We start from the raw sequence: 26,613 nt of genomic DNA, 5'->3' as shown, positions 1-26,613 counted from the left end.
GCTCTTAAGAAACAAGAAACATTACTGCAGTCAGTATTGTAATAGTTGCAGCTGAACTGTCAGTAAGAGTTCCAAATATGAAACTGTTCCAAATGCGTATCTGCTTATCTCATGCTGTGTTGCTGTTGGTAAAATGCAGAGGATGAGCTTGCCTCCCTTTTAACCCTAACTTTCTTTGGTCCTTTCATTTTGACACTAATTTCAGGCATGAGCCTTGGCACTCAGCTGCAGTGTGTAATTGTTGGTATCTCGCGGGTGCACAATGGAGAACAATATTTAGTCCCTGTGATTTGCCGTAAGGACACACCACATGCAGTTGGAAAGGGAAATATTTAATCACCCAGTTTTCTCCATGCAGTTTCAATCAGTTGAATCCTTTGAAGATTTTATTTTCTCTAAGTTAACTGGTTGTTTTGTTACTGCTCAGGTAAAACCTTTAGATCACTCTTGAATTTGGACTGTGTAAATTTGGGGACATTACGTATCAGTCTGAATGGACAAACAAAGAGAAGATATTTTTAAATATGCTATGTTAATAACTCATTTTGGTCAGAAGATTTTTTAGAAAAGTTCCTTGAGTCCTCTGTTTCATTGTTGGCTGTGGACTTAATATGTAAAAGGCTCTAAGTGACACATGAATAATACCATTCCCTTTTTAGGCATATTGTGTGATGATGCTGTTGATCTTTAGAGGAAATTCCATTTGGTGACATTTACAAAAATAGTTTCATGTTAGCAGCTTTTAATTTTAATTTTTTAAAAATAACAAGAATGGTATAACTTGCAAGTGACAAGAAAGTCACCCAAGAGGCATGTATAACTACATAATGGAAATATGAAACATACCTTGTCACCCACCTGATGTTGTGCTTATTTGCAGTCCAGGGAAATAGCTTTGACAAATAGAAAAAATGGCATAAGAATGGAATTATCTGTGTAAACAGGCAGTGTGTCATATTAAAGATTGAGATCTATGTTTTTTTAATTTTTAGGGCTGGTGCTTTCAAAGTGCAAGAAAGATTTGAGTCCAGAGTTTAGTCTTCATTGAACTTTACTCCTGCAATGCAGTGCAATGCAATGCAAAAAAAAAAACATTTCAATTCACCTTGCTGCTTATTGGATTTCTAATATTTATGAAAATTTTAACCTCCTCTAGACAGTTATCTCTTTAAATTTTTATTTAAATACATTAAATAAATACATTTAATAAATACATTTATTAATATATGTATTAAATACATTAATACATGTATTAAATAAGTACATTAGGGAATATCAGTACATGTGGTGAAGAATTTGTGATTCTTTACTGCAAACAAAATATTTTTAAAGTTTGGGATTTCTACCGGTTTAGGGCATTTTATTTTTCCTATTCCAGGTTGAGTGAACGTTGGTATAACATATGATGTTCCTAACTAAATCAGTCTCTCTTTTACTCAATAATCATAATTATTTCATAAATTTGGGAAGAATTCAAATCATTTATTTACTTAATTATTCAATTGGCTTTTCCCCCCTTAATTATCTTGTCTGACCAGTGTTGCTAAAGGCACTCTAGAGGATTTTATAAAAGGAGAAAATATGATCTTTCTCTCATCAACTATAGTATAATTGGAAAGAGAAAAAGAACTCTAAAGAACTAATTGGATAATATAATAAAATTACTCCTAGTTATCATGCTTCGGTACTGTGAAGGGAGAAGCTATTTTCTCACAGGTGGAAAACAGTATTAACAATCAAATATAGCTTTGGGGTTCAGAAGATTGTTTCAGATTATTTGTTGTGAGAACAATAATGACAGCATTTAGAATAAAGGCTAACTTCTTGAAAATAGATTTTACATCTTTTAATTGATTTCATCAGCAAAAAATTTTCCTTTCATGACGATTTTAAAATATCAAGTGTGTTGCAAGGTTAGTCAATTAATTCAACTGTCCAAAACTTTTAAATGCCTTACTTTAATCAATTATTTATAATAGAATATGTGTGTGGGGATTGGTGGAGTTTATCATTGCCTTATTTGCACTTCATGATATTCTTCCAAAATTTGAACAGACATGTAAATTGAAGTTTTTTTTTTTTTTTTTTTAATACTTCAACTTCCTTGCTATCTTGAGAAGACAGGCTAACATAATCTCTAAAATGGAAAACTTTTCAAAGCTGTCTTTAATAGAATCTCTGGTTGTTTAAAGCCCTGCCCATAGTTTTGCTCTCTGACAGAGGTATTACACCCATTCACCCACAATAAAATAAAAACACTATTCCAAATAAAACCTAACATTAAGCAAAGAGCTTGGGGATAGGTTTAATTTTAGTTCCTATCTGGAATACAAATTTTTAAGATTTTAAGAAAAACCAGCAGTTTTGCTTGCATATTGATTCTCATCTTCCAAAGCCAAAGACTAGTCAGTCAAAAAAAATTTAAACTTAACAAGCCTTGAAATGTTTATCTTTAGTTACATTGAGAACTGTGTTGAAAAACCCAATAATAATTATTCTTTTATCTTGAGGAGTATATATTTTGTAGACATAGAGAGAAGAACCTTGACCCATTTCTCTTTTCTCAGGAAAGGAAAGAATTGGGGAGGGAAAAAACACACTCCAATCCCACCAGAATTTCCTATGGATAGGGTATGGCAGCCACCAAGCAGGGGAAGACAGATGTCCTGTTTTTAAGGGTTTCTGGGAGGGCAGCAAAGAACTGTTTCTCCTGGGGATCCTAGTGTGTGAATGGACTTATAATAGATATTCATCATGGGGAAGATCAGACAGAAGGATACTTAATGAGACCCACTTGGAGACTAGACAGAAGCATCCTCTCTAGAATGTAGCAATTCTCGATTCTCAGTGTCTTCAGGAAGCAAGGTTCACCATCTACCTGTCTAAACAGGTAATGAGAGCAGACACATGACACACCCCCCTGTGACTTATAAATTCCTTCACTGCCCAAAGAAGGAACTCCTCTCACTGCTGTCTGCTCTCAGCTGTATTTCATCTTGATAGCTGTTTGCAGTAGAAACTTTTGAACTCCATGCAATGTAAAGTTATGGTTGAAAATTCCTCAGTAGAATTTCTCTTTTTTTCTCTCAGGACAATTTGGAACATGAAGATTAGAGACTTAGAGACAGTCTGTCTAACCTAAAACTATACATTTGGGCTCACACCACTTGAAGAAAAATGAAACAAATGGAAAAAAAAAAAAAAAAACACTTGAGAAGGTCAAAGAGTCCTACATCTGGGAATATGGAAAATGGTTAAATTTGTGAACCAAAAGAAATAAAGTGTTTAGGAAAAAAAGAGATCAAGTTTGTGCTGAGTTAGAGATTCACTGTTCTCAGTTGCATTTGCACTTGCTGCATCATGAAGTCTTACTGTCTTCTCCAACTGTAATTTTAGCATCACACTTCTCAAAGTAAATAGGTTTGTGTGTGGACATTGTCACCTTGTTCATTCTTTCAGGGGTTGACACGCCTCTTTGGTCCATCTCCTGCATGATCACACTTAATTTAACTTCGGCACAGCTTGCTCATCGTCATACAGTTCTTTCCCCCAATAAAGTAGCCAAAGTGTTTTGATGGATGATGCTTCCAAGGGCAAAGGCTGCATTTTATGTTTCATTTGGAAATATGTAAAGGTGAAATTGAAATTAGAGTGTCCCATCCATGTCCAGGAGCATGGAGCCGTTTTCGTTGCACCTGTAGTGAATACACATCTTTCCAGTAATCTACGAGGGTCAGATTTTTCAGGTTTATGTTCATTTTTTAGGCAATGTTGACTGGCCATGGTTTTGATCCTTTTTACTTTTGAGTTTAGTGCTCCATGATTTGAGGATCTTGAATAGTTTCTGAGAATCTAATATTCCAGTATTTGAATAAACATTTTGGAACAAAGGTGTATTAGAATGCAGGCTTCCTAGAATAATCATCAGGATGGCATGTAGAGGATCTTCTCAGCTGATGTCTCCTCTTCTTGTTCACTTCAGGGCTCTAAGTTAAGCAACAGCCTTTGGGGCAGGAAGGGTAGAAACTTTGGAAGCAAATCAAATTAGATCCAATCCCAGACCTGCTGTAACCTTGGACCAATTGTTTAGCATCTTTGAAACACCATTTCTTCCTCTGCAAAATAAGGATTATAACACCCACTAGTGTTTCTTGGCCATTTCCCACATTCCAGATATCATACCCACATGCCTATGAGGCAAGTACTATTATTATCCGCAGTTTCCAAATTACCACACTGAGCTTGGAGAGGTAAAGAAAACCTACTTAAGCATACATGGTTGTTAAGTATTGGGGCCTCTTTTTGGTTCTTTTATTTCTGTAGAATTTGTTTTTAGGAAAAGACTTTCAGGATCAAAAGGTAGGCACAAAATAAATTTAGTTAATTTTCAAAAATGTCATTTAGTTTCAAGTGTTTGACTCTGAGAAGCAGTGTTAAGGCTGTAATTTATATTTCACTATGTAGCCACGCTGCGGACCGAGGCTATTTGAGAGTGGCTCTGTAAGTGGCCGTGGAGGACTATATGCTATGAGAGCTGCTTTATGCTTTTATTCTTGAAGATGGTGATGGTGCTTCTCATTCTGATGAGCGCAACTCCTTCTCAGTAAAGATTCTGGATAAATGGCTGTTACGTGGAATTGAATGCTAGTCTACAAGGTAATTGTTGTGCCTCAGAGGAAGAGTGGATGCCATTTCCAGAAGAGCTTGACATTCTCAGGGAGGAGTTTTGTAGCCTTGAAGAATTTTATATGTGTGATTTTTATGACCCTTGATAAAGAAAAAAGTGAGTATTATTTACTATTATTTACTAGAAATTTCAGGCTTTCATTCTATTGCGGCTTCACCTGCTGCACGTTCCCCATTCACAAGACATGTCTAACTTCAGCTTCTTCTCCTACTTCATCTGCAGGCTCTTGAAGTCTGTGGGAAGCCCCGGTGTGTGTAGAAACACGGAAATAGCACAGTCTCTTTGGTTGAGAATAACATGTCAGTTTTCTTTCCTTGCTTTTGTGTGCTTTCTGGAGCTCACCCATGCATGATGTTCCAGTTGACTTCAAAGACAAGTCTGTGGTTGGATTAGCTCCACAGGACTGGGAGCAAGGTTTTTTTTTTAAAAAAAAAACAGGCTTAGTGCTTTCTAAGCCCACTGAGGAGCTGATAGAGCTATGTGGTTATTAAGACCACATAGCTTGTGGTTCATTATGTCCTCCTGGAAGAACAGGTAAATTTGCATACTAGTTTCTAGATTATTCTCACTATTAAAGTTATGTTTTAAGTGATGATTGAACAGTACCAGAAAGGGTTGACTTACAACTATATAATTCTTGCACTTGGGAGCTTAGTGTCTAATAAAGGAAATACAGATATAATACATTTGGAGTGGGAAAACACCACTGAAGTTATGAACATATAAGACATGCAAATCATAGGGTAGTTTTAAGTGTTGAAAAAAGGGATGGTGTAGTGAGTGGCATGTGGTTGAGAAGTTACAATGAAGGTATGTTTGCTTTCCAGACATTGCCAGCAAAGGCAGACTTCTTACATAAGGCTGAAGCCAGGAATTGCGAGGGAAAAAGGGGAGAAGACTGAGTGAGTTGAAGGCATCATCACAAAGTTGGGACGCATTTTGGGAGAAGGCCTAGGAATGGAAGGGTCATGAGTGGGCATCAAGGGCTTGCTGGAGAGGAATGTGGCTGACTCGAGAGGGCAAAGAGACAGGGCAGGGTGAGGTGCCGCTATGGACTGCGAAGCTAGGAGAGCCTGTGGAACAGAGTGTCCATGAAACGTTGACTATTCAGGAAGTAGGAGTCATGAGGTCCAGGAAAAATAGGGAAGCAGCCCTAGCAGTTCTGCTGTGTATTGACCATAGGCTTGCTCATGAAATTTGAAAGCCGTGTAAAGGCAGATGAAGAGTTTTAATTTTCAGAAATCAGAGGACCAGATCAAAGAGGCCATAATAATTCAGGCAAGTGACTGCCAGGTTCTACACTGGGTCTGTAGATGTGACGTGAAATAAAAGGGGGAAAATTTAGTAGACGTGAGTTTGAGCAAGCTCTGGGAGTTGGTGATGGACAGGGAAGCCTGGTGTGCTGCAGTCTATGGGGTTGCAAAGAGTAGGACGTGACTGAGCAGCTGAACTGAAGGAAATAATCACACAAAATAACATTGATGAAATCCAACAGCACTGAAGGTGTACTCAGAAACAGTGAAGGACAGAAAGGAATTAAAAATTGTTCAAAGGTTTTGCTTATTTGATGGGAAAATTACAATAGGGTGAGATTGAGTGAGGGTATGTAATAAATTCCAGAAAGAGGACCCAACATACTTACTGCGTGTTTTTTCCTTCTGTCTCTGGAATGAAGAAGAAAGAGACGTAAGGCTATTTCTTTGCACTTTGATTTATCCCATTTTAGATCCAGGATCACCAAGTATTAACATATATTCACATATTGAAAGCTAAAGCATTTTTCCTTTCCCAGCTCCCATACACTAGAGTTCTCTGAGGTCCTCTCATCCGGCATTGTCTAGGGAGACACTACAGAGAGAAACTGCAGCCTGTGCGGTAACCAAAGGCACAGCCTCTGTATTACTGAACCTCAGATTGAATCTCGACTGTGGTTATGTTCTAGTGAATAGAGCTGAAAGAGAAACGAATCATTTGTCTCCAGAAATTGTCATTCTGACTCTGCCTTTGGAGACACTGGCATGCGTGCTGTGGCTGGAACAATCCTGCTTTGATTTGTCATCAAACACTTGGTATTGGACTTGGAAAAAAGAAAAATATTGTGTGATTCAGATGACTTTTCATTAAAAAAAAAAAAGGACTACGTGTATAAACTCTCTTTTCTAATTCTTATCAGTAGGTATGTCTCTCCCACGATATATGCCATAATTTAATGACCTTGGAACTGTTGATTTACTTCAGAACATATTTGATGTAATTTCCTAAATCTTAGAAAATGTAATGGGAGTTTTGGTCATAATTTTCTTTTAGCTGGAAATTCTGGATGAGGAAACCATTTCATAGTTAAAATGAAGACTGAACTTAGAGGAGGGACTTGCATAAGGTCACAGGGCTAGGTGGTGACAAAGCCAGGAGACTCTCAATTCTATTTATATCCCGATGAGCCTCTATTTATGCTGTGCTGGCCTTTCCCAGTGTAGGAGACTCTAAACTGTAGAAAACTAACGGCACGTATATTTGCCATCAACCAACAAATCAGATCATTTTTTTCTGTCTCATAATGTGGCCGCACATCTATCACAAAGGCATTATTAGAAAGTATTATCACTCTAGTAATAACTGACAGGGCTTAAATAGTGGTTAAGAAAGAGATTTTTTAAAACAGTAATTATTTAAGAAAAAAAAATCTGTTCTCTGATTTCTTCAGGAAATATCATCAAAGAATTGTGGATCTGCCTCTATCTTATTTCATGCTTGCTTGCTAAAGAACCTGCAATCCCAGGACTAGGGTTGATTGTCCAGAAAGTTTCTCCGTGTGAATGTAGTAGAACAAAAAGGACAGTTGGAAGAGAAAAGGGAATGGGGTGGAAGGGACATTGGTGGAGCCATAGCTGAGTTTACTTTGGTCTGGGTTGGCACTCAGGCATCTAAGATGACTCAGGTCATCTGTTCAAGCGTATCCCTGTATTTTTCCTGTCTGAAAAGTCCTTTCCCTTGCCCTGTCCATCTTCATTCCCATCTCTCTACTCCCCATCTTATTCAGACCTCTTAAAAATGTGACCTGTATGTGCTTTGCTCTTTGTCTTGTCTCCACTTTACAGTTCCCAGCATCTAATACCTGCTTTAACTTCACAATGGAGCTAACGATTCTTGGATTGCTACATCCAGTGGGCTTTGAGATCTTTCATGAAGCTCTGAATTTCTGGTGCATTGATCATTCTTTCCTCCTCAAAGTTCCCTACTACCCTGGCTTCCATGGCACCATTCCCACCAGATCATCTTATTGTTCTTTCTCTGTCTCTTTCATGGCCTTCTCTTCTTTTTCTTCCCCAAAGTTCATCCTTAGCCCATTACTTTTCTCACCCACCACACTTGCCTTTTATACTCTTATTTACTGCCCGTGATTTACAGTTACTCAGAAATTTTAAATGTAATTTGAATTTCCTTACTGCAATTCATACTTGAATATCCAACTATCTGCCCTGTCCATTGGGAGCCCTCCAAAGAAACATGTGTAAACAAACCTCCTCATTGTTCCTGTAACCTGATTTTTCCATTTGTGGTCTCTGCATAGTCTTGTTTCCACAAGACTTCTGCCTACTCATTTACCCAAAACTACAGACCCCAGAGTCATTTTTGGCTTCTCATTTCCCATCTCTGTTGCTTTTCAAATCAAACCCATTACCAGGACCTGCTCACCTTCCATCCTAAATACTTCTTAAATCTGACTGTACTGACCATCCTTACTACCACTGTTGCAGGCCAGACCTGCTGCCACTTGCTGTGGTTTATCTCTTGCTTGGGCATCTGTGCTATTCAATGACTTTTCTTCCACCAGCCTTGGCACCATCATATCCATACAACCCAAAGTCAACCTGCCACTTGCAAGTTTAAAACCCTCCCATGTTTTCCTGCCATGCTGGATAAAGCCCCAAATGGTCGCATCTTAAATTCTATTCCTAAATGTACTATTTCCTGCCTCTTGAAAGTCTTATCTCTAACGGTTTCCTGTTTTAAACTTTGCTCTCAAGCAGTACACAATAGCTGCAAATTCTACATATAAACCACATCATTGCTTTGCTTTTACAGACTCCTTGGTCTCTCAGTCACTTCTCACTCCTCTTCCCTCGCCCCTCCTAATCTTCCTTCCATCAACACAAGTAAGTGTGTTACCTCCTCCAACAATCTTTTCTTTACATGTCTCGTCACCCTCCACCTGTCTGTTCTTATCAGTACCCTGTGCATATGCCAGTCATTGAATTAACTCTGATTTTCTGATTTGTATTTTTGTGAGCTGTACAGTCCACCAGTAGCTGTGAACAACTTGTTAGTTACTTACTTCCTTCAACTAAATTCAGATGTTCTTTGATAAGAATTCAGTACAGAAACACTTGGTCCCACTGCTGGCAACTGAGTCAGGAAGGTGAACATTTAAATATACATGTGTGTATATATATCTTTGTATATGTGTTGTGACTTTAATTTAATTTTACTTTTCCTTCTGAACAGTACTTTAGTCACAAATATACAAGTATCTTTAACCTCTCTCCCAGCATCCACACCTTACTTATGTTTTACTCCCCCAGAAAAGCTGAAATTTAAAAAAGACTAAATTATTGACTTGCACAGAATACCACAATTCATTTAGAAGAGTCGCAAGAGTCAGTTACAATGTCAGAGAAAGTATTTTAAAGGTGTATTTATCCACATTTCAGATATATATATTTTTTGTACCAATAAGTAGCACACTGTGCTTTGCTGTCCTCCAAAATATGACAAATGTTATTTTCTCAGGGAGAAAAGTAAGGTTTATTTTTTGTTAATGAAATGCCAGACAAGCCCAGCCAACTTGCGGGGCATAATTAAATTGGAGCATCTTTGGCAGTTAGCTATGTAGCTCCATCCATGCAAATGTTTTGCAAAAATTTATCTTAAGCAATTTTTTTTTTTTTGCCAGATTCTTTTCAGGATAAAGTTGGGACATTCAGGAATTGGGGCAGTTCTCAAAGCATCATAAACATGTCTAAAGACTGGTTAAATAAGATCCATTATTGTCCTAATTATTCAACTCCAGCCTTTCTCCCTACTCCCGACTACAGACACCCGAACTTTAGCACCTGGCCCATATGGGAGTGAATGAAGTGGCAAAGTTGAGATTTAAAAGCTTTGCTTGTAAAGTCACTCCAATGTTAATTTGTATTCTCTCTACCTATGTTTTACAATGCTACTTACTCACTGTACCTTTTTGTTCTTCCTAGTATCAGAGAGGAGCACACATTCCTTAAGAATTTACGAATCTCCTACAGAAATAGATTCCCAAAAAGAACACACCAAAGACTTCCCTGTCAGTCCAGTGGTTAAGACTCTCTGCTCCCAGTGCAGGGGAAACAGGTTTGAACCCTAGTCAGGGAACTAAGATCCTGCCTGCATGCTCAATGTAGCCAAAAAATAAACAGACACACACCCCAAAGTGGAAAATAGACAGATAGGTGCATTCTGTTTTATAAGCACATGGTCCAATTTTACTTAACTTATTCTTTGTTCTAGCTATTCACCTCTTCTGTTGTAGTGCAAAAGCAGCCACAGATAATACATAAATAGACGAGCATGAGTGCCTTCCAGTGAAACTTTACACAAACAGAGGGCAAGCTGAATTTGGCCCAACAGTCCTAGTTTACAAACTTCCCATTTAACTCCCTGCCTCTGTTAGTAGCTCTTTTATTTTGATTTTCAAAGGGTGGACATAAATATTAATGCTCACTCCTACAATGAATAAGATTTTAGGTTATATTAAAGACACACACATGAATTCTTCAAAGTTTAGAAAAGATGGATTTTTAAGATCTTTACTATATTTGAAGTTATTGCTTGTACAGTTTTAAGTTTCTTGAGGAGAGTGAATAGAGGATAATTCGTCTTCTGATCTCACTTTACCAAAGTGCCTGGTTCATGGTAAAGGTATATTTTTAAACAAATGAACAATTAGGGCCAACTCATAAGTCAAATTGGTCATATTGTAGATAAAATATTAGACCCAGTTTTTAAGACTCTTAGTTCTTTGTGCTCTGTTCTGTCAAAGGATCCTAGCTTAGCTGCATTGATAATGGGATAAAGAATGGTGCCCTTGGCAGTGGGGAAGCAGTGTGTGCTACCTGGGCCTGTGTTCTAAAGCTTGTGGGGATTTTCTATGCTGAGTATATATGCATAGGTTTATAATAAGTAGGGTGCAACTTTTACTCTACTGCCTTAAATCTGTCCCATTAAAAACAAGAAGGAAAACCCTTTTAGCTGTGAACGTGGGCTGACAAGCATGAAGGGTTTACTACTATTTTCGATTCCTTAGATTTCAGGTTATTGTGGGCATGGTGTCCTGGGTGAAACTTTGAAAGCTCCTGTGATGGCTAAATGCCAGAAAAGATGCTTACATCAGTCAAAAATAGCTCTTCTACAGAACTCAGTTACCACCATGGAGTAGTAGGCTTAATTATAAAAGACATGGATATATATATGGGCCCCCTGGTGGCTCAGACGGTAAACAATCTGCCTGCAATGCAGAAGACCCGGTTCTATCCCTGGGTCAGGAAGATCCTCTGGATTAATCATTCCATGCTAGCTGGAATATCCCTCATTCTTGTTTATGAGAGTACTGCCCATTATAAAACTACTTCATAGTTTTCTCCCCCGCCCCTACAATAAGTGCTGTGAAGTGCTTATAGCAGTATTCCAAAGATGCTTGTGTTAATTACTTAAAAGAGATAAAATAGTCCTTCTCATGGTGGGGAAATGAATATCTACTTTTATTCATCTAGTTTTAATTGGTTCATGGATGATTGTTGATAGCTTTGTGCCAAATGTGTCCTGTAACATATTTTTCTGTGACTATTTGCATTTATAATTATACAACTATAAGAGCCTATGCCTGCATTTGCACACGCATGCACATAAGCAGATTTATTAATTTCAAGGAGACAGTTCAGATGGTCAAGCTCAGAGCAGGGATCATGATGACATGTATCTGCCCTTTGTGACAATGGTGTCCTAATAGTACAGATTTCGAGCCTCAGAATATTCTACCATCCTACAATAATTGCTCCATGCTTTTAGCCATATTGAAAAAGAGCATCTTTAGTCCTTTACGAAAGTGAAAGTGAAAGTCGCTCAGTCATGTCTGACTCTTTGCGACCCCATGGAGTACACAGTCCATGGAATTCTCCAGAATACTGGAGTGGGTAGCCTTTCCCTTCGCCAGGGGATGGATCTTCCCAACCCAGGCATCAAACCCAGGTCTCCCACATTGCAGGCCTGATTCTTTACCAGCTGAGCCACAAGGGAAGCCCTTTATACCTTACTCTTCAGAGACAGTTATTTTTAAAATTTCCAAATTCACTTGCACCTCTATTCTCTATGGGATCTTCCCATCTCTTCCAACTGTGCCAAACTATGCCAAAAATAGGAGAAAACAAGAAGAGACTATACATGTCATTCATGTTGGCTGAGAGATAAGCTGAGAAAGCAAGAATTGTATGATGGAGGATTAAACTGTACCATCATTTGAAAAACAAATTCTTTTCTTTCAAGCTATATATAACTTATCCTTTGTAAACTGAGTGAGACTATTAATAGTAATAATTATAGTAACAACTTTCCTTACATTCCTCTATGCCAGTAACTTCAAAGTCCTCCTCAAACTTGAACTCATTTCATCTTTTTGACAGTCTCATCCATTAGTCAGGACAGAGCTTATTATTTTGTCTTTGCTTCCCACCTCTGCAGTTACTTCCTGCTGCTCTTTCCAAACCTGATGCACCAGATTCAGAGAAGTAGAACTCCTGCCTTGAACACCTAGAAGTCATTATGCTTGGGCAGCATGCTTGGGGATATGTTAGAACATTTCTGCTGTGGTTAGCATCGCCTTAGAGCACAAAATCAGTAAAGAGCTCAGGTCAGGTAACTTAGTATTACTGAAGTTATGCTACTTTTTTGAAATAGAGACAGATGACAGTATAAAAATGGATAGCATGACTTAATTCTTCAAATTTATTCTCAGTTATATCACAGAGTGATTTCAATTCCTACCATTTCTCCAGTAAATTAGTCACTGATAATCATAATTATGACCCTTAGGTGCAATACAATAATGAAATGCCTCCTGAATTATTAAAATAGTATTAATTTATGTCTACCCTGTATGTCATTTTGAGGATTTTACTGCATTATCATTTTTTGAAAACTGGTCACCTGTACATATGATATATACATAAGATTAAATTTTAGTAATGGTAATATTTTTTAGAAGAAAGCCGTATTCCTAGTGTTGAATAAACATGATTATATTTTATGTGGATTTGTCCCCTAGATTTCTGTTTGGTGTCCATGACGTATTTGCTCATTAGGTCTAAGTTGTTATTTAAGAAGAGATAATGCCAAGCATTTGTATGAGGCTTTATTATGAATCAATGCTTTCATTGCCACATACACTGCCCAATTTATCATATAAGCTTCAAGAGGTATTATTACCAGCATTTTATAAAGTAAGCCTCAGGGAGTATGTGTGGTTTGCTCAAAGCCACATGGCTAATAAGTGGTAGAGAGGAAACCCAATCCCATTTGTTCAAGTCAAGAATTTTTTCCATCAAACCACAGCCATCTCAGAAACTGGTCTCCCAGAATTGTGGCAGGAGTTTTAGCCAACATTGGCCTCTCTACTTGTAAACCCATCTGGCAGAGTTCTTTTCCTAGAGCTTGTCAGAGGCGTTAATATCAACCAACAAATCCGAGATTCAGAAAACTTGTTGTAATCCCGATTATCAGTGAAAAGGGATAATGTCCCCAGTATTAGATTGCATTCCATCCACCTGGAGAGGTGCATAGAATGCAGCGTTTCGCAGAGAGATGACTTTATTTATCCAACAATACAACCAAGACTGTGATAAAGCGGGACCCTTTGTAATAGCTTTTTACCATATATGAGAATAGTCAGCTTTGAAAGGAACTGGAGATGTGGGCATTCTCCATTTACCTTGGATACAAAACAGATTTTCTGCCTTTGATGAAAAGAACAGGCAGTGCCCATTCTAAGGACAGAGTGTGAAATAAGAGAGAGCTCTGAGCTCAAGGTTTTATCATCACCTCCTGGTTTTATTTTTTCCATTCTAGTCAGAAAGCTGCTTTGAAACAAGCTGCCCTGATATTAAAAAGTGACATAGAAAAGTCACTGCCTTGAACTTGCTCATATGAAAAGTGGTACAAGAAGGTGAGGGTCACCTCAGAAGGAGAAGTGCCTTCACCATTAACAATAATCTATAAGGAACAAGCAGTGTTTGGGAGGTAGGGCTGAATTCAGAGAAATAGAAATCTGAAACATTAGGGCGGACCTCTGCTTATTCATGAGATATGACTGGTGCTGAATGCAAATTTCCAACTAGAATAAAACTCATAACAAAGCTTTCTGCACTCATTCATTCTGGAACAGTAAAGAGCATGGTCTTGTATTTATTAAACCATTTCTAATTATTTCTGACAAATCAAATACACTGAGGATATAAAGAAGAGAAGATTGGGGAGGGGGGTTTATGATGTCAGTCTTCAAAGAATTGAACAAGTGGCCCAGAAATGAGGCCCCATTTCCTTAAGACTGACACTGCCACCTAATAAACCAACAGAGAAAATATTTAAAGGAATTTTGTCAATATTCAAGGACTAGTGTAATTTTAAACAATCAGGCATATGGCAAGATCAAGCTTGATGTCATGGTCATTTTGTGAAAAGCTTGTCATTTTGTGAAAAGTTTTTGTGAAAACTTGTGAATGAAAGGGAAGGAGAAATATTTAACTGTGGAGTCGAGGTAAGGAGATGGATACAGGAAGCCTGAGATTCCAGTTCTATCTCATCTGACCTTACTAATAGGCAAATTATTCCACTGAGTCAAAATAGCAGAGATGAAACAACCAAAGTTTCCAAAGAAAATAATTTCTAGTTTCACCACAGAAAAAGTTAAGTGTTGTATTTGGAACATCTGAGATGTGTTGTCTCATTAAAATTTATGATCAGAATTAACTCACATTCATTCTAAGAACCAAATCACCTGGGTTTGATCTGTGTAAGCAATCATAAAAAAAAAAGGGTAATGAGAAATGACAGCAGGTCCACAGAGTGGTCAGTGAGGACCACTCGGCAGATCTGAGTTTTCTCTTCTCCTCCATTTTTTTTATCTTTTGGGTGTTGGGAAATCAATGTCATTGGTTGATGTTTGCACATGATAAGAAATAAGTGACATCCTTTCTAAAATCACTCCGGTTAAAGGATTTAAGTTACCTTAGTGAAAAGTGAAAGTATTAGTTGTTTCAATCATGTCCAACATTTTGTGACCCCATGGACTGTAATCCATCAGGCTCCTCTGTCCATGGAATTCTCCAGGCAAGAATACTGGAGTGGGTAGCCATTCCCTTTCTCCAGGGGATCTTTCTGACTCTGGGATTAAACTGGGGTCTCTGGCATTACAGGAAGATTCTTTACCATCTGAACCACCAGGGAGGCCCTAAATAGCCTTAAATGAGACCTAAATATGTGGTGATAAGGAAAAATAACACTGCTACAAGAACATGAGAATTTTATTTGTGAAGGATAGTTTTGTGCCTGGCACATCACTCCATTGATTTAATGATGCTTGCAGATAGAAAGCCTGAGCATGGGATAACCTTCCCACAGCATTGCTGAGGCAGTCCATTTCTTTGCTCTGGATGGCTCAGCATTTCAAGTGAGAAACCAAACTGTGCTCTTTGGCTCCTCGTCACTCCCGTTCTCCACATGCTTTTGGTTGCAGAACACCAAGCAGAGCATCTCCTCTTCACACCCCTATCATTCGTGTAGATAATTCCCAGATGAGGCTGCTGACCTATCTTGCCAGTAGAAGACGGTTGTTTCCAGGACTTTCCACTTTCCTCAGAAGAATTGAGTTGCTATCAGGAAATGTACGTTTCCTGTAACACTTCAGCCACCTTCTTCTACCTTCATGAATTCTAATCCTAGAATTGCCCCTGACTCAATGATCTTTTAGGCTGATGGCTTTCTGGGATGCACCATTGTTATCTGGAGAACTGGAGACTGATTATTGAGGAAACTTCCTTTCAGAATGAAAGGTTTGTGTGTTTGTAAGTCTGAGCCTTCTGAAGGTTGATGGTGGTCAGCTTCTGGACGTGCACATGTAGGATCAAAATGAACACCTTGTGTATTTCTCTTACCATTCCTATTTCTGTCTTTTTATGCCAGATGAGACTACACTCTGACCCCTTTATTCGAAATTTTAATTCTTGACTAGCTTTTTACATCAATGCTTTCTTCTCCTCAGGATTGTCAAAGAGTATCTATCCCATGTTTGAGGCACTGGGAAATGAGGCAAGTGCCCCCTACTCCACCCCCCTGCTCACTGCCAGCCCCTTGGGGACCGGCAAGTGGTTCCCAAGTCCCATGGTCCCTGGACCAAAAAAGGATATTCAGTGTATCCTGAGAATATTCAGTGCATCCTGGGACTATCCAGCTGAAAGCGTGAGCTTTACCTCAAATAGCTTCTCCGTAGTTCTCTTTGGGGGCCTCCAGGCTTCTTGCTCTCTCTCTGGTGGCCGTGTCCATTTTAGAACTGAAAGAAAAAAAGGTTCCAATCTGTTCCTTTTTCTCTGTATAACTCTTAGAGAAGAGCCCGATGCTAGTAGGCATTCTGCGAGTCATCTTCTTCTAGTGCTTACATTACTCTCTCTTCGATGGAAATGTCTATTTTAGGTTCCTAAGTAGCCATTTCTAAGTCTCCCTTTTGACCTGAAAGAGTTAGGACTTAAACATAAGTCTAAGTTTTTAGAATCTAAAGAAAAGAAGGGAGCAGAGAAGGAAAAGACAAGTGAGGAGGGTGGACACTTTTCCTGCTGCTGAACAGTGCGGTTTTAAAATTGCATCTTTGTTGTTTGTGTCAATGTCTCTTCAGTAAAGCTGTGCAAAAATATGGATTGTGATATAAAAGACAAACAATTAAGCAAGTCATCCTTTTATGCTACTTAAAAGTTAACCATATAGAAAAGCCTACTGGCTCTTGAAGTGAGTTTCTGACAAAATTTTAAGCTCTGATGATTTTTTCATATTCTGTAATTTGTCTGTGCTCTCACCAAATAGAGGAGAATGAAATTATTTGTGGAGTTATGTCATGGTGAATTTTAAAAACCAAATTGTCCGTGGGTTGAAAGAATTGCCTGTGACCACAACCAATTTTCCTAAAATCTATATTAATGCTTTTACACTGAAATGGTAAAACTTTTGATGGTCAGTGCTTAGTTGCAGCTCAAGTCTAATCTATACAAACTAAATGTAGTAATAACAAGACTATATTTTTTCGAGCGCTTGCTCATGCCATGCACTAGGTTAAGTGTTTTGTGGGGATTAGTTTATTTAATCCTCATAACCCTCAGTGTTAATACCATTTTTATTCCCATTTTATAGATGAGGAAATTAGGTTGTCGAGAGATATTAGTAAATAACTCATGCAACTTGTGAAAAGTAGTACTGTTAGGAATTGACCTCAGGAGGCCTGACTCCATTAGGCTACAATAGGTACCTGCTCTACTGAAAGTTCCTATTCAATCATTTTCCATTCTTGCAGTTCCTTCTATGATTTGATATATATTTTATGTTCAGTGAACATCTTCCAGAATTTAAGTTTTAAAGGAGTAAATAGTATCCCGAATGATGATCAGTGAGAATCAGTTTTGCTCTGAGGTGCATTGAACTTATTCTGACAGAAGGAGATGCTGGCTCTATATAGATGACAATGCCCCAGGAAGAAGGGGATAAATGAGCCTGGGGCTCATTCATACCACGTTTTGATATGAATCTCTACACATAATGACATTGGTTTGGTGGCTGTGGCCAGGCAAGTACAGGAAAATCAGTGTCACATGACTCTGAAGCCAGACTGCCCTGATTCAAATCCTTCCATTTTCAAATCCTACCATTTGCTGACCAGGTGATCTGGAGTGAGTGCCTTGCTGCCTCTGTGACTCTGTTTCCTTATCTGTAAAAGAGAGACAATAGCACCTCCCTTACAGAGTTGTTACAGGGATTAAATGAGTTCATGTCTATAAAGCATTTAGAACAGTGTCTGGCACACAGGAAGTACCACAGCGTGCTTGTTATTTCATCATCATCACCACCATTGTCATCATGACATCATCGTCACCACCGTCATCATGACATCATCATCACGGTGACACTATCAACATCATGAGGTGCTCAGACATGGTGTGGCAAAAACACCAACAGTGGTTTTATATTTAGACATTCTTAGGGCTTTTGCATGGGAAAAGATACTAGATTCAATTTATCTTAGATAGAGTTGGCTACGTAAAGTGATTCTTAAATCACCTAGATTTATTTTGGTTTTAGAATGAGTGGTAGTTTATAAGTTAGCCAACAAATGTCTTTTCATGACTTGGTCCGGAGGTGGGATTTTGCGCCCTGCCAAGGGGACCTTAGCATCTAACTCGAAAGATTATTAAATGGAGAGACTAACCCCAAACCTAAAAATCTGAAGATAAGAGTAGCAAAAAGTGGGGGGAGATAAGTCTACCTGCATTAGGGTAACTAGAGTTTGGGGTTTACATAGCATAAGCATAGCTAACTTATTTTGGGGCACTGTAAAGTGAAGCTCTGAGAGTGCAGTTCTGATTCATTCCCACACATTCTTCCTTTCTTCAAAGGGTTGGAATGGATGCTCCCTAACACACTCTGAGGCATCTGTGGGCGTGAGAGAGGCTTTATTCCTTCAATGCAATTTGGTCCAACTCTGCCTTCTCACCGATGGGGGGATCCTGGCAAAATTCCAAATGTGATTAATGTTGTATCTATTATTTCACAGGGTGGAGTGTGTTTGGGTGGATGGAGGGGGAAGCCTATAATTTCATAGCTGTTAGAAGAACATTTCTGCTAAATCTCTTTTTATTCTAAAAATTAATTAAAGGATCTCCATGTTCAAGATGATTTGATGGTATAGTACTGTCCCCAGAATAGAACGCAATCCCAGTTGCTACTAAATCTTAATAGTGCAAGTTAGAAGAGTGTAAATACTTCCTACAAAATATCCATTACCATTTTGACCCATTTTTTTGTGAGGTTGAACTAATCTTTTTAATTAGTTGAACTCTGAAGATTGTTCTCAATAAATATAAAGTCAGAGCTATAAGTTTTATCTAGATCAGTTAAGAAAAGGTACTGCATTTTAAAATCATGCCATCACTGTCTTGTTTAGGAAGAATATGACTTGGATTCAACCAAATGTTGAATTATCAACTATTTTAATATCCACATTCATTGTCGCCTGTGAAGTGTAAGCGTTCTTATTTTTTGTAGGGTCTTTGAATTGCATCCTAAATGACTACCATGTAAATAAATTAGAATAACAATCACGCCATGCCTTTTTTGTCGTCATGGGTCATTCTCATCAAATGCTTAGTAGTTTCATTGCAGTTGTGTAATTAGGTGCAGAACCTCCACCCGAGCCTCCATGGATCAGCTATGTGGACTCTAGCTGCCAAAGGCGCTTCTCCTTCTGAACCGAGCGCTTTGCTCAGCCAGTGTAGACATGGCCTGATAAACAATGGAACTTCTCCTTTGAGAACTGGAGTCTGGACTGATCTAATTCTTTAACTCAAAAATGTGCACAGGTTTGATGAGCAGTTAAAATGCCTATGTTTTAGTAAAATGGGAGCTTAAATTGACAGTAATGTGAAGAATACCATAATTTCTAATGAACTTGAAGGCAGTAGCACTCTCTGTTGTGCAAGCTAATCAAGGGACGATCAAATCAAAGTTTTAACATGAGCTTAACTATCTGTGGCAGGGAGGCTGTTCTTGCAGGTTTATATCTGTCAGATCTTAACACTAAACCTGTCACAGAGCAACATGGCTGTGTCACTTTTAACCAAGATGTCACATGTCACATATATTGTGAGAAACGACCTGCTTTGTGTTTTCCTCTCTAGGATTTTACAAGGAAAAGCGAAGGAAAAGGGAATTTTTTTAACACTGCATTTTTTATTTTGCAGATTTGCAGCCTCATGGAGCGAGTGACGGAGTGGGTTGCCAACTTGTAGTGACTCCACTCAGCAGCGCAGAATGGCTTCGGGAAATGTGTATTCAGATAAGCCCAAAGAAGTCTGCCCAGGGTGAAACAAGTACCTTTGAAGTTTAAATCAGGTGTGTGAAGAATGCTGGAAACATGACTTCTTAGGTTTTAGATTTTTTTTTTAATATTTATGTTTCTCAAGGAAACTGATGACTCTTGCCTGTTCTCCTAGCTCTTTTAATGCTAAAGAACACACCCTAAAGTGTAACCCACCCTCTCTCCTAGGATTCAGTATGCTCTATTCCACTGCCTGGAAGGGTCTTCTGTTTTATCAGAACTTTTGATTTTCAAGGCATGATTGTGATTTTCATATTTAAAAAAAGGTTTTGATTTTGGAGGTATTTTTAAATTGGGAATTGAAGTTTGATAGGCTTTACCATTTGTCTATTTTCTTAAAATAATAAGTAGTAATTGTAACATATGTGTTAATTGCAACATACTTAAGAAAGTAACAATCAAGTTGCATTTTAAAACTATATGTTCATGTTATCCTTAAAAAGTTAAGTGGATCAGAAAAATCAAGCGAAGCTAATAAGTTTTTTAGAAAGTGTAAACCACATTTCCTTGCAGGATGAAGTTGTGCTTAATAGCCTTTTAAATTTATTCAGAAACTACACAACTTTTGTTGCTATATTTTGTTAGAAAGGAAGGAGAGGCTGTTTCTACAGGTGTCAGAGAAAAATCGATACTGAGCCACGGATTATTGAATCCCGTAGAACCATGGAGGCTTGGCAGTGAAATTCTTCCAAAGGTGAGTAAGGCCATTGATTTTCCTTTTCATACAGAAGAAATATGACACAAGGAATGGAGGCTAAATTTAGACTGGAAACAAGTCTGATTTGAAACTATGCCTTTAGAAAATTGGTGACTTTTTTTTTTTTTTTCAAAAAAATTAAATGAGGCAATCCAATGAGAATTTGGACCATATATTTTTCTTAAATTCACTTCTTTTCTTTATTCCTTTGGGGAAAAATTATCTTCTGACCAACATCTTATCTATAATTCAGATCCAGTGATTTCCTTGTGGAATACTTGTGTTGTACAATACAAAACAGTCTCTCTTATAAACTTACAACCAAGGAGGCAATATTCCTTCAGTTTCTAAGAGAAAGCATGTTACTTATGCAATCAAACTTAAAAATATGTGCCCATTACTGATCTTCCTGATTTAAACTGTGTATTCTTCCTGCTAATCTATGCCAGAATTTTTAGACACATACTTGCTTGTTTGTGTACTTATTTTAGGGTTTCTTCTAGATTTCACAAAGTTGAAAAACTATACCTAATGCATTGGTGGTTTGACTGCATTGCTTAGCGTTCCGTCCATGCAGGCAGACGGTGTTCCTAGGTTTGGAAACATAAATCCCAGGGGAAGTGAGCTGAAGAACATCTTATGCATCACTCATCCTATTATGAGCCCTATGCTGCTCCATCTCTGCAAGGTAAGCAATATATTGTGAGTTGGCTTCCGGCAGTCGAACATGATGTATGCTCATGGCTCTTGCTTCCAAGCGTATGTTTTTGGAACTCATAATGGGGAGTATAGAAATCCTTTTATAAGTAAAAGAATAATTGGAGCAATTTAAGTTACTCACACATGCTCTAGCTTGCTCATCTGTCCCCAGGTAGCATTTGATTGTTCTACCCTGGGACCTACATTCTATAGTATTGTCTTCCTCATGTGAAGTGAGGTGGTAAATTGGTCATTTTCATAATGAATTTGAACAGAGTAGATGATCAAGGAAGATAATTCAGGCCTCCAAGTAGAAAACTGCCAAATTACCACGCTTTGCTATGTCTGGGGGTAGGTAAAATTTGGATTTTCATACTTTGTGGGATCAAAAATTGATTAAAAGGAAGTTAAAAATATGAAATGCTAGCAAGTTTGTGGTAATGCATAGGATTATCTTAATATTTCTTTCTTTTTGATATCCAGTGGGAAATTCTTAGCACTCTTTTTCATCTTGAACTTTCAGATTGGCTGAAGCAATAGTAACCGCAAAAAATTGTTTATGATTTGCATTCTAACTTTCCATCATTTGGTTAATACCCTGACTCTGATTACCCAAGAAAACAATGTTCTAAAAGAAAGACTATTAGAGGGTTGCTGCTGCATTATTGGTGAATAACGTGGAAAGTGCAACATTCTAGATGTCCCATCATAAGAGGTAAGGTTTTATCATGTCTCATTAAGTTGAGATAAAAGTTAATATTATTTATTATGGTCCCAGCCTAAAGAAAATTTTGCATTTCAGTTTGACACAGAAAACCATAATATAAAGCTTTACATGCATTGTCTCAATGGTGACCAGTTTCAGGGATTTAAAGCTAGGCTGTTTAATGTATTTTATTTCTGCATAAATTATGTTCTTTTTATTGTTTTCCCATCCTTTCCAGCTCAGACAATTATAACTCAATGTATCATGCATATTTAAGCAAAAATAAATTATGTACACGGTAATTCTTTTGGGGGGAAAAGGCAAACTATTCTCTAACCTTTGATGAAGTTTAACTTTTGATGTGTGAGTTCTTAAATGCGATCAAACCAAAGACAGTGAAATGCTTGCTTTGAAGTATTCTAAAATTAACGTAGGAACTAAAGATTTCATGGTAAGTGGCAGCCTTGTGTTTACTGTTATAATAATATAAATTCTGCATGGGAAGAAAAAAAGTACAAAGTATGATGGAGAGGTGATGGAGGAGTCAGACATACGGAAAATTCCAGGTGCCCGTAGATACAGTGTGAAGATTCTCAAATATCTAGTCATCTCTATTTGGTACAGATTGGCCAAAAGATCTCATTGGCTCTTTTTTGTAGCCCAAAAAGCTTAGTGTTTTTAACATCACTATGCTTTAGGTTTATACAAAATTCTCCCACAATATGTACAATATATCTTATTGATGTCTGAGCAATGTAATAGCAGCCATTCTCTCTTTGGATTAAGTACATCCTATGACTTTTCCTAACATGTTGCAAAGAATTTCCACTAGATAATTTGTAGTTTGTAAAACATGAGTTTTTGAGGGGGAAAGTGGCAATTAATGGAAGCATAATTATCTTCAGTGTGAAAATAGTCTGGGAGGCCAGCTTTGGCAAGCAGTCTTTGACTCATTACCATTTTCTTTGCTTGCTTTGTTCTCATCCTTCGGGTTCTTTCTGGATCCATCTCTCTTTTGTTTCCCTTTGACTCCACTGTTGTATTCCAGTTGGCCCTTAAAGAACAGAAACAGAGCAGTAAGACTGCGTGGCTACATTTTCCCAGTGCCACCAACTGAGAGTTAAGCTGACTAACGTGTTGAAAGCCCAGCCCATTTCGTTCACAGCAGGCATGGCAGGTAAAAGCATTTCTGTATTAAAGTACATGCTTTGTTTCTTCAAGCTCTTGGTCTCATTTCTCTTGTTTGCCAGTTGGGGGGAGAAACAAAAGTAGGTTGGGGACCAAATGCCTGGGGTATTTAATCAAATGCCCAGCGACTCTTGATTATAGGATACAGAAATTTCACTTTTGAGGATTAACTCTGGTGGATTTTGTCAATCCAAATAGGTATCTCCTTCTACTCAGCATGTTATTGGGCTACTTCCTACCACTGACGAAATCAGATGTCATGGAAGAATCTCAAGTAGTTTTAATAACTCTTGGGTTAGCAGAAACTAAATGTGCAGGGAGAAAATTGCCATTAAATATAGGTTTTTGTGAGGGTTCTCAAGTTGTACATTTTACAACTTGTGTTATTGTTTGCTTCTATTAAAACAAGAAATTGAGAATTGATTTCTCTGTGTTCTGTTAATTTGACCCCTCTTTCCTAAGTGGTAGGTATAAACCTCTTTAAATATTTTATGAAGATCACTTAATCAAGCAAATATCCTAACACATATCACTGTGTTGATCCCTGACCCTTTGACCTGTCACTCTGCCACGTTGGTTGCCTTTTTCTGATATCCTTGCAGAGGAGAATTTAGGGAGCAGAAGGCATGAGGAAAGGTGTTAGTCTTCTCCCTGAGCAGCAGTGGGCAGTGGAATTGTCCCCTTGGAGGTGATTTCCTTGTGAGTGGTGAAATTGGGATGAATAATATCATTTTGCATTTGTACTGAATATATTATTAAGGAGGCTTAAGGGTACGATGTAAGAGTCATCTCAGAGGGATAAATGTAATATACATTTAAGGTGGGAAGACTAGTGCTCTGAGATACATCTGATTATTGAGATACAGCTGTAGCAGGCTTTATGAATAAATCAAAATATTCCTCACATGGTGCCCACATGTCATATATTAAACAAATTTTACCAAACCTCTTCTTTCACTGGAATTAGAGGCTGTACTTATACCTTCTTACGGTGACGTATAAATTTTGTTTTATGTTCTATGACCATCCTATGGCTATTTCTTATCAGACTCAATCAAAAGTTAACAGAGATTGCCATGGAAAAATAACTCTCCTTTAAAATGTTAGCAAAAATTCAATTGATAAATATATGTTTTCACATATATTTTTTCATTTATATATCTACAAACACATGCATACATATATATGAATGATTAGAGGCTTATGGATATCCACGCCATAACTATATCTGGAATTTTTTCAGGAGTGTGAAGTCCCTCCATTTTAGCCATTAGATGGATTCTTTAGCCAATTTGACCTTAAGCTGACAAAGATTTTCTATTTATAAATATCCCTTGGGGTCCTTGAAGAATCTCTGACACTCGTTTATTTTCTAAAGAAAGGTTTAGGATCAATAAGTTCAAAATATTTCAGACTTACCATGTACTTCTTTGCTTAACTAAATCAGCATTGTCATGAGGATAGCCAGAGTCTTTGGGACACTTGAGATGGCTGTATTTTAGTGGATGAAGTGACCTCCCAGTGGTCTAATAGCATGATATCTCACATTTGGGTAGTTAGTGCTTTCAGGTTTTCAAAACCCTTTCCCAGTATAGTCATGGTTGATAGCCATCCCTTCTATAGGCAAGGGACAGAAGGGTGGGGGATAAGAATGATTTTTTTTTTTTTTTTGCATTTCTATCTGTGTGTTTCTTTTTCTAATTTGTTGAATGCAACATGCTGGAGTATTAAGTGTCTTTCTTTTGTTTTTGGATCAAATAATTGCATGAAGTATGAATACATAATTGTTGTGATGAGGAGAGAGGGAAAGAAACGGTTTCTTTTCAGCTACTGTGGTTCTTAGGGGCCATGGTGCTCCCTGTTAATGAGCTAAGAGGAAGGATGCACCATTTCTTTCTAACAGAGCATAAAGACAACAGATCCTTTAAGTCAATTCACGTTTAAATATGAAGGTCAGTGATCCATGACCAGCTTGCATATGTGCACACGCATATTCATATGTATATACTTGTCCAGATTTTTCAGCCAAGTTAAAAAAATGGTGGAAAGGAGAGAAGAGAGCCTCTAGAGCCTGGGGAGTGGGGTGCTGACCCAAACAGGTGCCAGAGCAAGTCTGTTTTTAACTTGAAGTTTTAGGTTAGACATTCAGTTACATTTTAAAATATTTTATTCTTTATGTATTGTGATTGCTTTATTATTTGAAAAACTTTTAATTTACTTTTCTTGGGCTTCACATTTATTGAGCTTCTCCTATGTGCCAAACACTATTACCCCTCCCCCAACACTGTCACATATTCTGGATAGTCCTATTAAAGCCTGAAAAGCAGAGAGCAGAGATATATACAAGTTTGTGAGCCAGATGAATTGGCAATAGATAGGTGACTTGTTGGAGAAGGAAATGGCAACCCACTCCGGTGTTCTTGCCTGGAGAATCCCAGGGATGGGGGAGCCTGGTGGGCTGCCGTCTATGGGGTCATACAGAGTCGGACACGACTGAAGCGACTTAGCAGGTGACTTGTAAATCACTAATTACCCATACTGTGTACATTTTCTACCTAGGGATTTTAGATGAGCATTGTCAGAATTTAGTAAAAAGCCCCATCAAATCTGTAGGATTTTGTTGAACTTAAAGCAATTCCTTTAGAAGGTTACATTTTTATTGTCTGTTTTTCAGAGCTACAGAAAGTTCTTTTTTTCCCATTTCTACTTTGATAGATGTTCCACACTTAAACTTTTATGTCTTTCCACTTTCACTCTTTCTCTCCTTGTTTCCTGTCTTTTCTGAAGCTAAACTGCTACATTCTTTTCCTTCTTAATCCAATTTTTGTATATTTGATGTATATTAAACCAGGAGATTAAGAGCGCAATAGGTGGAAGGCTCTGGCTTCTTTGCTACTGAGTGCTAAGTTGCTTCAGTCATGTCCAACTCTCTGCGACCCCATGGACTGTAGCTCACCAGGCTCCTCTGTCCATAGGATTCTCCAGGCAAGAATACTGGGGTGGGTTGCCACATCCTCCTCCAGGGGATCTTCTGGACCCAGGGATTGAATCCACATCTCTTGCATCTCTTGCATTTGCAGGTGGGTTCTTTGTGTCACCTGGGACTGGGTCTAGAATATTGATGTGTGTGTGTGTGTGTGTGTGATGACGAAAACACTGCAGCTTAGATTTGGTGCACAAAGGTAGTTGTTAAACTGAAATTAGATTGACTGGTTTGAATTCTCGTTTTACCACTTACTAGGAGGAGCCTGGTAGGCTGCAGTCCATGGGTTGCTTAGAGTGGGACATGACTGAGCAACTTCACTTTCACGTATTGGAGAAGGAAATGGCAACCCACTCCAGTGGTCTTGCCTTGAGAATCCCAGGAACGGGGGAGCCTGGTGGGCTGCCATCTAAGGGGTCACATAGAGTCAGACACG

Source organism: Bos mutus, chromosome 5 (assembly GCF_027580195.1).
Source record: "Bos mutus isolate GX-2022 chromosome 5, NWIPB_WYAK_1.1, whole genome shotgun sequence".
In the NCBI taxonomy this organism is placed as follows: domain Eukaryota; kingdom Metazoa; phylum Chordata; class Mammalia; order Artiodactyla; family Bovidae; genus Bos; species Bos mutus.
Note: the sequence above shows the minus strand (reverse complement) of the source record.